Source organism: Artemia franciscana, chromosome 19 (assembly GCF_032884065.1).
Source record: "Artemia franciscana chromosome 19, ASM3288406v1, whole genome shotgun sequence".
NCBI classification, from domain to species: Eukaryota; Metazoa; Arthropoda; class Branchiopoda; order Anostraca; family Artemiidae; genus Artemia; species Artemia franciscana.
In genome coordinates, this window is record NC_088881.1 from 5082966 (window position 1) to 5097135 (window position 14170).

The 14170-nt window shown below is 34.7% G+C and overlaps 1 long non-coding RNA gene across 1 annotated transcript in view; it reads right to left on the reverse strand.

Annotated features, from left to right (window-relative positions):
- LOC136039191 (uncharacterized) overlaps window positions 1-14170 on the reverse strand; it is a 44463-nt gene that overhangs the window by 5597 nt on the left and 24696 nt on the right. The window contains exon 2 of the long non-coding RNA XR_010620391.1: window positions 6117-8001. This is a non-coding gene — a long non-coding RNA (uncharacterized LOC136039191). The remainder of the gene's footprint in view (window positions 1-6116; window positions 8002-14170) is intronic.

A 14170-nucleotide genomic window follows, 5' to 3' on the forward strand; every position in this document is an offset into this window, starting at 1 on the left:
TCAGTTCCAAAAGTTTTTAGAATGTATGTTTGGATGGTTATAGGCCTAACTGAAAAAGTCATACATTTCAGAAAGATAAAACTAGATTTAAATTGAAACCATCTATGAAAATAATGTAATAAGGGTATATCGATAAGAATTAAGGGTGATATTTCGGTAAAATATCGAAAGCTTGTTGTTAAATCGTGACTGGGTTCACTCCTCCTCCACCACTCTTCTAATATCTGGATATGTTCCTAGATTCCTATTTCTATATTCCTCCTATGCTCATCCTTCTCTTCCATCTGCCCTCTAATATCTAGATACGTTCCTTTATTTCTCTTTTTACATTCCTCATAGGCTCCTCCTTCTCCTCCATATTCCCTCTAATATTTGGATACGTTCCTAGACTCCTATTTCTACATTCTTCATAGGCTTCTCCTTTTCCTCCATCTCCCCTCTAATGTCTGGGTACGTTCCTAGACTCCTATTTCTACAGTCTTCCTAGGCTGCTTCTTCTCTTCCACCACCCTACTAATGTCTGGATACGTTCCCAGACTCCTCTTTCTACATTCCTCCTAGGCTCTTCCTTCTCCTCCATCTTCCCTCTAATATTTGGATACGTTCCTAGACTCCTATTTCTACATTCTTTATAGGCTTCTCGTTTTCCTCCATCTCCCCTCTAATGTCTGGGTACGTTCCTAGACTCCTATTTCTACATTCTTCCTAGGCTGCTTCTTCTCTTCCACCACCCTACTAATGTCTGGATATGTTTCCAGACTCTTCTTTCTACATTCCTCCTAGGCTCTTCCTTCTCCTCCATCTTCTCTCTAATATTTGGATACGTTCTTAGACTCCTCTTTCTATATTCCTCCTATGCTCATCCTTCTCCTCTGTCTGCCCTCCAATGTCTAGATACGTTTCCTTTATTCCTCTTTTTACATTCCTCATAGGCTCCTCCTTCTCCTCCATCTTCCCTCTAATATTTGGATACGTTCCTAGACTTCTATTTCTACATTTTTCATAGGCTTCTCCTTTTCCTCCATCTCCGAAGAAAAAAGACGATTCAAAACAAATTCTATAGTATTTCATGGTGATATTTTCCCATTCATCTTCAGTTCCAAAAGTTTTTAGAATGTATGTTTGGATGGTTATAAGCCTAACTGAAAAAGTCATACATTTCAGAAAGATAAAACTAGATTTAAATTGAAACCATCTATGAAAATAATGTAATAAGGGTATATCGATAAGAATTAAGGGTGATATTTCGGTAAAATATCGAAAGCTTGCTGTTAAATCGTGACTGGGTTTACTCCTCCTCCACCACTCTTCTAACATCTGGATACGTTCGTAGATTCCTATTTCTATATTCCTCCTATGCTCATCCTTCTCCTCCATCTGCCCTCTAATGTCTAGATACGTTCCTTTATTTCTCTTTTTACATTCCTCATAGGCTCCTCCTTCTCTTCCATCTTCCCTCTAATATTTGGATACGTTCCTAGAAACCTATTTCTACATTCTTCTTAGGCTCCTTCTTCTCTTCCACCACCCTACTAATGTCTGGATGCGTTTCCAGACTCCTCTTTCTACATTCTTCTTAGGCTGCTTCTTCTCTTCCACCACCCTACTAATGTCTGGATACGTTCTCAGACTCCTCTTTCTACATTCTTCTTAGGCTGCTTCTTCTCTTCCACCACCCTACTAATGTCTGGATACGTTACCAGACTCCTCTTTCTACATTCCTCCTAGGCTCTTCCTTCTCCTCCATCTTCCCTCTAATATTTGGATATGTTCCTAGACTCCTATTTCTATATTCCTCCTATGCTCATCCTTCTCCTCCATCTGCTCTCTAATGTCTAGATACGTTCCTTTATTCCTCTTTTTACATTCCTCCTAGGCTCTTCCTTCTCTTCCATCTTCCCTCTAATATTTGGATACGTTCCTAGACTCCTATTTCTACATTCTTCATAGGCTTCTCCTTTTCCTCATCTCCCCTCTAATGTCTGGGTACGTTCCTAGACTCCCATTTCTACATTCTTCCTAGGCTGCTTCTTCTCTTCCACCACCCTACTAATGTCTGGATACGCTCCCAGACTCCTCTTTCTACATTCCTCCTAGGCTCTTCCTTCTCCTCCATCTTCCCTCTAATATTTAGATACGTTCCTAGACACCTACTTCTACATTCCTCCTAGACTCCTCCTTCTCCTCCACCACCCTTCTAATGTCTGGATAGGTTCCAAGCCTCCTCTTTCAACGTTTCTCTCAGACTCCTCCTTCTCCTTCGCCATCCCTCTAATGTCTGTCTAATGGCTGGATACGTTCTTAGACTCCTCTTTCTACATTCCTCCTAGGCTCCTCCTTCTCCTCCATTTACCTTCTAATGTCTGGTTACATTCCTAGATTATGACTCTTATGTTGCTGAATCATATTGAAAATATTATGTTTACAAATTGGACAGTATCAAACCCAAATAGATAACATTATTGAGGGAAAGGCTAAGACAGGTTTAACTGAGCTGAAATTAAGCCTGGGTAAAAAACCGTAAAAATCTCCGGCATCGAAAGTTACAATCTAACTATCTATGATTCAAATACCGAATTGTGTCGCACATAATTCGAATTAATTCCGGTTATTAAATAAAAAATAAGTTTTTTTAATTGCAAGCAAGAAACGACATTAAAACTTAAAACGATCAGAAATTATTCCGTATATGAAAGGGGTTGTCCCCTCGGTAACGCCACGCTCTTTACACTGAAGTTTGACTCTTTGTCACAACACTACTTTTTAAAACAATAAAAAAAACTTTAGCGTAAAGAACGAGGCGTTGCAGAGGGAACAGCCCCTTTCATATACGGATAATTATTATTCGTTTTAAGTTTTAATGCTGCTCCTTACTTGCAGTTAAAAAAAACTTACTTTTTTATTTAATTTCTGAACTTTTTTGAATTAATGCAAGTCTTAATTTTGGCTAACCGCTCATGAATAGTTAAAACGAAATTTCCATATTATTATTTTTTTTTTACTAAATGGCTTTCTCATACTTTTGATGGGAAGATTTTGATACGAAAAAGGGGTAGAGGAGGAGGCCTAGAGGCCCTCCAGTTTTTAATTACTCAAAGATGCAACTAGATTTTTGTTTATTTTTTGTACATACTTTTTGTTAATAATAAACATACGTACCTTACAAATTAGCTTACGTAACGAACTTCTATATGTGTGTATTCTTATTACGTATATGAGGGGGTTTGCCCCCTCGTCGATACCTTGCTCTTCACACTAAAGCTCTTCGCCCAAATATTTAAGAATAACCCCTGAATCACAAAGGCCGTAGAATAAATAATTGAGTTTATTAAGAATAATTTAGCGTAAAGAGCAAGGTATTGTGGAGAAGAGAACCCCCTAATCTACATAATATCTTTTGTTCGTTTTAAGTTTTAATGCTGCTCATTACTTCCAGGTAAAAAAAAGTTCTATTTATTTTCTATTATTTTTTTTAATAATGCTAGAAAATCCTGCGCCCCCTTCATGGAAATCTCTTCCCTCATGATAAATTCCTCCATGGTAATATGCTCCCATGTAACCCCTGCCCCACGACCCCCCCAGCACAAAAAAGTCCCTCTGAAAAAGTGTGTACATTTACTATATAACCATTACTATGTGTAAACAATGGTCAAAGTTTGTGACTTACAGCCCCTCCCCCGGGACTGTGGGGGATTAAGTTGTCTCTAAAGCCGTATTTATTAAGTTTTCGACTAAGCTGAACAGAATGGCTATCTCAAAATTTTGATTCGGTGACTTTGGGAAACAATTTTGCGTGGGAGGGGCCTAGGTGCCCTTCAATTTTTTTTGTTGCTTAAAAAAGCCATTGGAACTTTCAATTTTCGTTAGAATGAGCTCTCTTGAAAAATTCTAGGACCTCTGGGTCACTACGATCACCCCTGGGAAAAAGAAAAAAAAAAATAAAAATAAATACGCATCAGTGATCCGTCATCTGGCAAAAAACACAAAATTCCACATTTTTGTAGATAGGAGCATGAAACTTCAACAACAGGGTTCTCGGATACGTTAAATCTGATGGTGCAATTTTTGTTAACATTCTATGACTTTTAGGGGGGGGTTTCCCTTATTTTCTAAAATAAGACCGATTTTCTCAGCCTCGTAAATTTTGATAGGTAAGACTAAGCTTCATAAAAAACTTATATAATTAAAATCAGCATTACAATGCGATTCTTTTGATGTAGCTATTGGTATCGAAATTCCGCTTTTTAGAGTTTCGGTTCCTATTTAGCCAGGTCGCTCCTTACTACAGTTCGTTACCACGAACTGTTTGATAATAATTTTGCATTGTGAGTGAACTATTGATGCGAAGCAAAAAATAATTACCACAACAACTTTAGTAAAGTTTGGTAGGGAAACAGAATACAGCTTAGGGTGGGGACAACCATACAACAGAGGGAGGTGCATCTACGACGATAATGATCATTATATTTGGTAGTAGGGTTTAATAGAAAATCCAATGGTATATTTTCTTTTACCGTTTAATATATATCATGTGTCTAAATATTACCAAATTAAGCGTTATTTGGGTAGTTATGAGCCAAGATTCTCAGACTATACTCTCCTTAGAGCTATCATTGGAACTATAATAGTCGTTATCGTAACAATTGTGCCCCAGATCCTATTTGGGCCAGATGTTGCCCAAAGCTAGTTACACTAGCGAATGGTATATCTGGAAAGCAATACATGAGAAATATAATGAGAAAGTAATTTTGTTGTTCCTCTTAATGGACAAACTGCACCGCAGTTTGTCCTAAGAATTACTAAGAATTGTATTGTTATAGCAGTTGATTGGAAAGGTAAATGTCACTTAAATGGTAAATGTCAAATGACTCCTGCGAGGTAGGATTGCCTCATTCTAATTTTGGAAACTTGGGCTTTATCTGCAGTAATAAGATACAAAAATTGTTATATTTTTAAAATATGGGATACAATAGTAATCTTCTTTGCTATTATAAGTACTTATTTACTGAAGGACTCTTACCGAACAATTACCAAAAGCGTGTTGGTATAGGAGTTTCTTGGAAAGGTGAATGTCACTAAGACCGTAAAATCGTGACAACTTCCTAGTCCTTAGAATAGAGGGGAAGGGGATATAAACTTATCATTTTGGACATTTGAGCCTTATGTGTGGGAATAACACGCAAAAAGTGTTTGAGCATTAAATACGCTTTATAACACTAATATTCTTTTCTTATTATAGTGTTTTGTTTACTGAAGTAATCTTAACCTACACTTACCAAATATTGTATTATTAAATTAACTGATTGGAAAGGCGAAGTCTCTTAAATTTATAGATGTTGACTATTCCCCAGTGCCCACAAAACTTTGGAAATTCAAAGTTTGAAAATCAGGGCGTTATTGTTGGCAATATTTATGCAAAACCTGTGTATTTTGAAAAACATCTGTTAACTAATCGTAAAAATCGGCAAGATAGATCACATAGGAGTTAATTTCAATTTTAAAAAATTTGAAAATTAATGTCATTAAATAAATTTGTAGTCCAGAAAGAGGAGGGGGTGCTTACATTTTGAAAGTGGGATTCTTGTAATGGTTATGCCTGCCAACATTCGTTTATCTTATTAATAAGGTCAAATTACTTAACACAAGGGCTCGAAGTCCCTCCCCTTCCATCTAAAAAGCTTGTCATCCAGGACGTTATTGTATCAAGTTTAGAATAAATTTTAAAACTATTTTTTCAGAAGGAACTGCAAAGTAGAAGGAACTGTTTTAAGTAGCCTACCTAAACAAAGGCTAAGAGTGCTTTGGTTTGATTTTAAATTGTAACAAAACTTATTCACGGAGCATACCTCTACTGAAATTTTAATTTCACTAGAAGTGGAGACACCAAGGGCCCTCTCTTGGATATACTCCATAGCAGAATTGTCGTCATAGAGAAATTAGATAAAAATGTTAGGCACAAAATGCCTAAGGGAGCATATGAAATTGTTTCTATTATTGTTTCTCGGGGAGGGGTGTAATAAACGTTAGTAGAAACGTGTGACGGCTTTGTTTAAGTTTTTGTTTATCTTATCAATTATCTTTTGCAATTCATTGCAAAAGTTTTTCAGTTTGCTTACTTTGAAATAAAATATCCATAAAACGACAAGCACAATAATAAATGAGACATAATTAGTCCAGCCTGAATCTTCTTCCTTTTTCTCGCTCATAGCTGAATTCTACAGAAACTTATATTGAACTGACCAATAGCAAACATCAAAACAAGAAATACATCTTTGCCAAAAAGGATACAGTGTTCTAAAATAGAGTCTATATCGGTTACTTTTTTGGCATCGATTTTGAAGTTCCTACTTTAGACTTTGCTGACTCAAGTTGAATTCATGTGAAAATTTGATGTGGCAACGTTGCTTGGCTCTGGTATCCCTATTTAGCAGGTGTTATTTATTACCTGTGAATGTAAATGACTGATGCCCAAATATTTGGAACAAGGTCAGTTATTGGTTTGACATTGAAATTGCGTAAAACACAAATAAATGGAGAACTTATGTCTAAACCTTAAATATGACACGTATATATATATCGGATCTTGGAATTTTAGTTTACTTTTGATTAACTACAATCAATGTCAATTGCAAAGAGCATTGAAAACCTACAAGAGTGGAAATTGGCGCTAGTGTCAGCAAAAAAAAACAAGGTCATCTAGCGTATGGCGACACTTAGAGTTTTCTTTTCTGTTTAAAATAAGAATGCTTAAATTTATTTCTGTAGTTGGTAAAGTTAGCGTAGTGATAAGTTCCTGATCTTAGTTTGTGACGGAAAAATTATTGCAAAGCTTGAAAAAATACTGCCAGCTTCCAGTCTTGAAAGTTACCCGTGCTTATAGTTGCTACTCTGATCTTTCTACACTTCAACCCCTTGTTGACTCTCCCTAATTCCTGTCACAGAGTAAAGTTAGCACGTAATCTCTTAAGGTTTCAACGCCTTCTAAATAAAAACACTTCTCACCTTGCTCGGCCCATTTTTGGTTTATTCATGCAAAAAAGTTACAATTTTCAAAAACTTCATTTTTTTTATTCAAAATTAAAAAGTTTATACGGAATTGCCACATTTTTGTGGGTAATAGAGCGCTAAACCTTTAGACCATTTAAGCGAAGCTAACTAGTTAAGTTTGGCAAGTCTTGTGTAATTTTGGTTCAGTTCGATCCTTAAAAAATCCAAGACGACTTCTTAAGCAATTTCGTGTCATGTGTTTTCCGCTTATCGTTTGATGGCTTTTCCTAACGTTTTTTTTTAATCTCATTTTTCTCAGCTCTCCAACATTAGTTTTTGTATTGTATCAGATTAACGACGCTTCTTGACTACTAAGGTCCCTGCGTAGGCCCTGCAGTGCATTCCTGCAGCATGATTCGATCTCTGGGTCCCGTATTACCAAGCTAAGGTCAAACCCACTGTGCCACCACAGGACCATGTGTTTTTGTATTATTGTCACATAAATTGTTAAATTTGTGAGCCATTTTTCGACGCCTTTCAAATTTTCAATTACTTCCAATTATCATCAAAATATGCAATTCTGGTGATAGTTCTACGTCAGAATCCCCCTCTCTTGTATGAACTCCTTGTATAAACAAAACAACATAAACAGGTAATTAGGAACAATAAAAATCTTAAAAACAAACACTATTGTACAAGAATGGAGTGCGGAGTGCTAAGTACTCTTTCCTTTGGCCGTGGTAACTTAGGTTCGAATCTCAGTTAAGACAAATTTTTAATAGCAAGGTTACAGGAAAGATACCTTGCAGCAAGGATGCAATAAAGGAAATACAAAAAATGTGGAATTACCAGCCTCAAAACTGAAAATTATACATAATAGTTTTGGTTTATTTTCTCTCATTTCAGGCTCTAATTTTCTCCATTTGCTTGACTGCGTGTGTATTTGTTTATGCATTTGTGCATGCTTGTATTGGATATAGATTTGCCCCCATTTTACGCCAGACTGACCTGGAACTCGAAATGGAATCCAAAATCAAATTTGTCTCAATAAAAACCAAGAGGGTATAGCAGTTAGGAATACATTACGTAAGAATAAATACAGTTTCATGATAGTAAAAACAAAAATGAGCTGGAAAACGGATTGGACTTTACATAACTCCATCCCTTTAGCTTATTTTTCTCAATTCACTGACCTTTTTACATTCAAGAGTTCATAACTAAGATGAATTCGATACGAATTCGATGAATTCGATATTCGAAATGTTATGCAAAGCTGAATCCGTTTCACTTCCCTTTGTTTTCACTTATATTCATATACTAGCTGTTGGTTGGGGTGGCGCTTCGCGCCACCCCAACACCTAGTTGGTGGGGGCGCTATATATATATATATATATATATATATATATATATATATATATATATATATATATATATATATATATATATGGGAAAACAATCCGTATTCAGATCTATACCTCATGATTCTAATGATTGTCCTTGAGCTTTGTTGATGGTGATTGCTGACCGACCATTCCCTGTGTCGCCGTCGTCATTTATATATCCCACTGTGCCCCCCGGCGTCCCCGTTGTAGTTGTGTCCCTGTGTCCAGGTCGTCATTTATATTCCCTGTGTCCCGGTCGTCATTTGTGTCCCGGTGTCCCAGTCTGTGATTTCTCTTTGAGTGTCCTGGGCGTCATTTGTATTCCTTGTGTCCCGATGTCCCGGTCTGTATATACATTCGTTTTTGAATTGGTCTTTTTTTTAGTTTTTAGTTTTTTACCTTTTTTAGCTTTTTTAGTGATACCTCATGATTCTAATGATTGCCCTTGAGTTTTGTTGATGGTGATTGCTAATCGAACATTCCCTGTGTCCCCGTTGTAGTTGTGTCCCTGTGTCCAGGTCGTCATTTACATTCCCTGTGTCCCGGTCGTCATTTGTGTCCCGGTGTCCCAGTCTGTGATTTCTCTTTGAGTGTCCTGGGCGTCATTTATATTCCTTGTGTCCCGATGTCCCGGTCTGTATTTACATTCGTTTTTGAATTGGTCTTGTTTTTAGTTTTTAGTTTTTTACCTTTTTTTTAGCTCTTTTAATGATACCTCATGATTCTAATGATTGCCCTTGAGTTTTGTTGATGGTGATTGCTAATCGAACATTCCCTGTGTCCCCTTCGTCATTTATATATCCCCCTGTGCTCCCCGGCGTCCCCGTTGTAGCAGTGTCCCTGTGTCCCGGTCGTCATTTATATTCCCTGTGTCCCGGTCGTTATTTGTATCCCGGTGTCCCGGTCTGTTCCTTTTTGAAATGGTATATGATGAAATAAATTTTTGTATTTTTCCCCTTTTTTCTTTTTATTTTTTTTTTTTTTGGTTTTTACCTTTTTTAGTTTTTTTAGTTTTTTTCTTTTTTCTTTTTAGTTTTTTTTGTTTTTTTTAGTTTTGTTTTTCTCCTTTATTTTTCATTTTTTTTTCCTTTTTTTCTTGTTTTACAGTTTTTTTAGTTTTTTAGCTTTTTTAGTTTTTTTGTAGTTTTTACCTTTTTTTAAGTTTTTTAGTTGTTGTTTTTTTACTTATGTCCTGGTCGTCATTTATACTCTCTGTGTTCCGGTTGTCATTTGTGTCCCGGTGCTTTGTTCATGGTGATTGCTAATCGAACATTCCTTGTGTCCCGGTCGCTTTCTCTTTGAGTGTCCCGGTCGTCATTTATATTCCCTATGTGCCGGTGTCTCGGTCGTCATTTGTGTCCCGATGTCCCGGTCTGTAATTTCATCAGTCGAAAACATGACGTCAGTCAACACACAAACATGACGTCACCCGACAGAACCACACACACACAGACAACTTATTTTTATATATATACTAGCTGTTGGGGTGGCGCTTCGCGCCACCCCAACACCTAGTTGGTGGGGGCGCTTCGCGCCCCCCCCAAGCCCCCCCGCGCGCGTAAGTCGTTACGCGCCATAATAGTTACGCGCCATTGTAGTTGTGTCCCTATGTCCCACCTGTGAATATAGATAGATATATATATATATGGTTTTAACTACGTAAAACTTGCGAATATACAACATTCTTTGCTGTCCCATTGTCTTTGCATATAAATAGATTGTCAGGTTTACCGACTCTTGAACATGCAACATATAATGGTCCATGGGAAAACAATCTGTATTCAGATCTATACCTCATGATTCTAATGATTGCCCTTGAGCTTTGTTGATGGTGATTGCTAATCGACCATTCCCTGTCCCGGTGTCCCGGTCGTCATTTACATCCCCCTGTTTCCTCCGGTGTCCCCGTTGTAGTTGTGTCCCTGTGTCCCGGTCGTCATTTATATTCCCTGTGTCCCGGTCGTCATTTGTATCCCGGTGTACCGGTCTGTATATACATTCGTTTTTTAGTTTTGTTTTTCTCCTTTATTTTTTTCCTTTTTTTTTCTTTTTTAGTTTATTTAGATTTTTAGATTTTTTAGTTTTTTTATTAGTTTTTAGTTTTTTTTTCTTTTTAGTTTTTTTGTAGTTTTTACCTTCTTTTTAGTTTTGTTAATTTTTTTTTTACTTATGTCCTGGTCGTCATTTATGCTCCCTATGTCCCGGTGCTTTGTTGATTGCTAATCGAACATTCCTTTTGTCCTGGTCGCTTTCTCTTTGAGTGTCGTCATTTATTTTTTTCTTTTTTAGTTCTTTTAGTTTTTACCTTTTTTAGTTTTTTTTAGTTTTTTAGATGAAAATTTTTTTTAGTTTTTTCCTTTTTTTCTTTTTAGTTTTTATTGGTTTTTACCTTTATGTTAGCTTATTTTTCAGTTTTTTCCTTTTTTCTTAGTTTTTTTTTATTTTTTATTTTTTTTAGTTTTTTACCTTTTTTTAGTTTTTTTAGTTTTTTTAGTTTTTTAGCTTTTTTACTTTTTTTATTAGTTTTTAGTTTTTTTGTAGTTTTTGCCTTTTTTTAGTTTTTTCAGTTTTTTTTTTAGTTTTTTATTGGTTTTTACCTTTATTTTAGCTTATTTTTCAGTTTTTTCCTTTTTTTTAGTTTTTTTTAGTTTTTAGTTTTTTTAGTTTTTTACCTTTTTTTAGTTTTTTTAGTTTTTTTAGTTTTTTAGCTTTTTTATTTTTTTTTATTAGTTTTTAGTTTTTTTTGTAGTTTTTGCCTTTTTTTTAGTTTTTTTAGTTTTTTAGCTTTTTTATTAGTTTTTAGTTTTTTTTGTAGTTTTTGCCTTTTTTTAGTTTGACAACTTATTTTTATATATATAGATAGTTTTTTTTTTTACTTATGTCCTGGTCGTCATTTATACTCCCTGTGTCCCTGTGCTTTGTTGATTGCTAATCGAACATTCCTTTTGTCCTGGTCGCTTTCTCTTTGAGTGTCGTCATTTATTAGTTTTTTCCTTTTTTTTTTAGTTTTTTATTGGTTTTTACCTTTATTTTAGCTTATTTTTCAGTTTTTTCCTTTTTTTTAGTTTTTTTTTATTTTTTATTTTTTTTAGTTTTTTACCTTTTTTTAGTTTTTTTTTAGTTTTTTTTAGTTTTTTAGCTTTTTTACTTTTTTTATTAGTTTTTAGTTTTTTTTGTAGTTTTTGCCTTTTTTTAGTTTTTTCAGTTTTTTTTTTTTAGTTTTTTATTGGTTTTTACCTTTATAGTTTTTTTAGTTTTTTAGCTTTTTTATTTTTTTTATTAGTTTTTAGTTTTTTTTGTAGTTTTTGCCTTTTTTTAGTTTTTTCAGTTTTGACGTCACCTGATCCAGTTTTTTCAGGTGACGTCACCTGACACATCCATCCATCCATCCACAGACAACTTATTTTTATATATATAGATAGATATAGATTTAGAGAAAATTATTTTCTACTTTTACTCCGTTTTGAAAACGTGTTTAAAAAGCATTATATATATAAGCATTATATATATATATATATATATATATATATATATATATATATATATATATATATATATAAAGCATTATATATATATATTATAAATATATATATATATATATTATATATATATATTAAAAAGCATTATATATATTGAAATCCGCTACTACTAAAACTGCATAACTGTGTGTGGCTTTGGTTTTTTTTTTTTTTTTTTTTTTTAATTTTTTTAATTTTTTTTTTAATTTTTCGATAAAAATTTCCTCCTAACCAACTGAACACTGTCCTGTCCTTTGTACGTTAAGACGATATAGTATATTACCGTAAGATTAGTAAGTCGTTCATAAAATTGCTACTCCCCCTGGACACATTATTCGATACTGACTTGAAACCAGGGTTTTATCCAGGATTTTTCTCGGGGGACTTTACAAAAAGAAACTTTAAAAAACACATCAGAAATTTGTTTATATTCATTTCTTTTATGTTTTTACGAGTCTGACAAACGTTTTGGGGGGAAGGGGGCTCAAACACCATAACCCACCTGGAAACAGCCTTGCTTGAAACTTGCTGAAAACAAGATTATATTCAGCTCCCAAGCATAACTTATATAAGATTTCCTTGAATATACACTACTTCTACACTTTATATAAATTAGAAAGAAAGCTATGATATGACTCACTATTACACAACCTTCAAGTCACTACGATTTGGTGGGAAACTTGGCATTTTATCTCTTTCTTTTTCTTTGTTTCTCTTTTTCATTCGGCCTTAGTTGATTGAGTAGTTTATTTATTTAGTTATTAGTTTTTTTTTACCTTCGGTTGCCAAATTGTGTTTTGCCTTACTGGACAAGCCTTATTGAGCTGTTGAGCCTTACTGGATTGAATAATTTTTTTTTTTTAATTGCAAGTAAAGGAGCGACATTAAAACTTAAAACGAACAGAAATTATTACGCATATGAAAGGCATTGTCCCCTCCTCGACGCCGCGCTCTTTACGTTAAAGTTTGACTCTTTCTCAAAACTCTACTTTTTAAAACAATAAAAAACTTTAGCGTAAAGAGCGAGGCGTTGAGGAGGGGACAACCCCTTTAATATACGGAATAATTTCTGTTCGTTTTAAGTTTAAATGTCACTCCTTACTTGTAGTTAAAGATAAACTTGTTTTTTATTTAATTTCTGAGCGTTTTTTAACTAATGCATGTTTTGATATTGGCTCACCCCATATGAATAATAAAAACGAAATTTGCATGTTAATTCTTTTTTTTTTTGCTCAATGGCTTTCTTCATAGTTTTGATCGGACGATTTTGATAAATAAAAGGGGTGGGGGAGGAGCAGTAGCCGCACTTCAACTTTGGTTACTTAAAATGGCAACTAGAACATTTTCTTTTTTTACTAACCTTTTTATTAGTAATAAATATACGTAACTTACGAATTAAATTACATGACGAACTTCAATATTTGTATATTTTTACTATGTATGTGAGGGGGTTCGCCCCCTCGTCAATCCTTCGCTCTTTACACTAAAGCTTGAATTTTGTCCTAATTCCTGAATGACCCCTGAATCACAAAGGCTGTAGAATAAATAATTTAAATTACTAAAAATCCTTTAGCATAAAGAGCGAGGTATTGTGAAGGAGACAAACCCCCTTTTGTATGTAATAATCTCTGTTCGTTTTAGGTTCTAATGCTGCTCCTTACTTCTAGTTGAAATGTTTTTTTCTTATTGTTTTTTCTTAAATAATGCTAGAAAATCCCGGGTCCCCTTCATAGGATTCTTATTTCCTTATGACAAATTCCTCCATGGAAAGATCCTTCCAAGTAACCCCCTCCCCCCGGCTCCCTCTCTGTAACGTGAAAAGTTCCCTCTTAAAACGGCTTTACACTTCTCTATAACCATTACTATATGTAAAAAATGGTCAAAGTTTGTAACTTGCAACCCCTCCCCTTGGGACTGTGGGGACACATTCGTCCTGAAAAACATAATTATTAGGTTTTTCTACTATGCTGAACAAAATAGCTTTCTCTAAATTTTGATCCGGTCATCAAAATTTTTTCGGTCACTTAAAAAGGGCACTATAACTTTTAATTTTCGTTAGAATGAGCCCTCTCGCGATATTATAGGACCACTAGGTTCAGATAATCGCCTCTGAAAAAAACACGCATCCATGATCTGTCTTCTGGGAAAAAATACAAAATTCCACATTTTTGTAGATAGGAGCTTGAAACATCTACATTAGGATTCCCTGATACTCTGAATCTGATGGTGTCATTTTTATTAAGATTCTATGACTTTTAGGGGTGTTTTCTCACTATTTTCGAA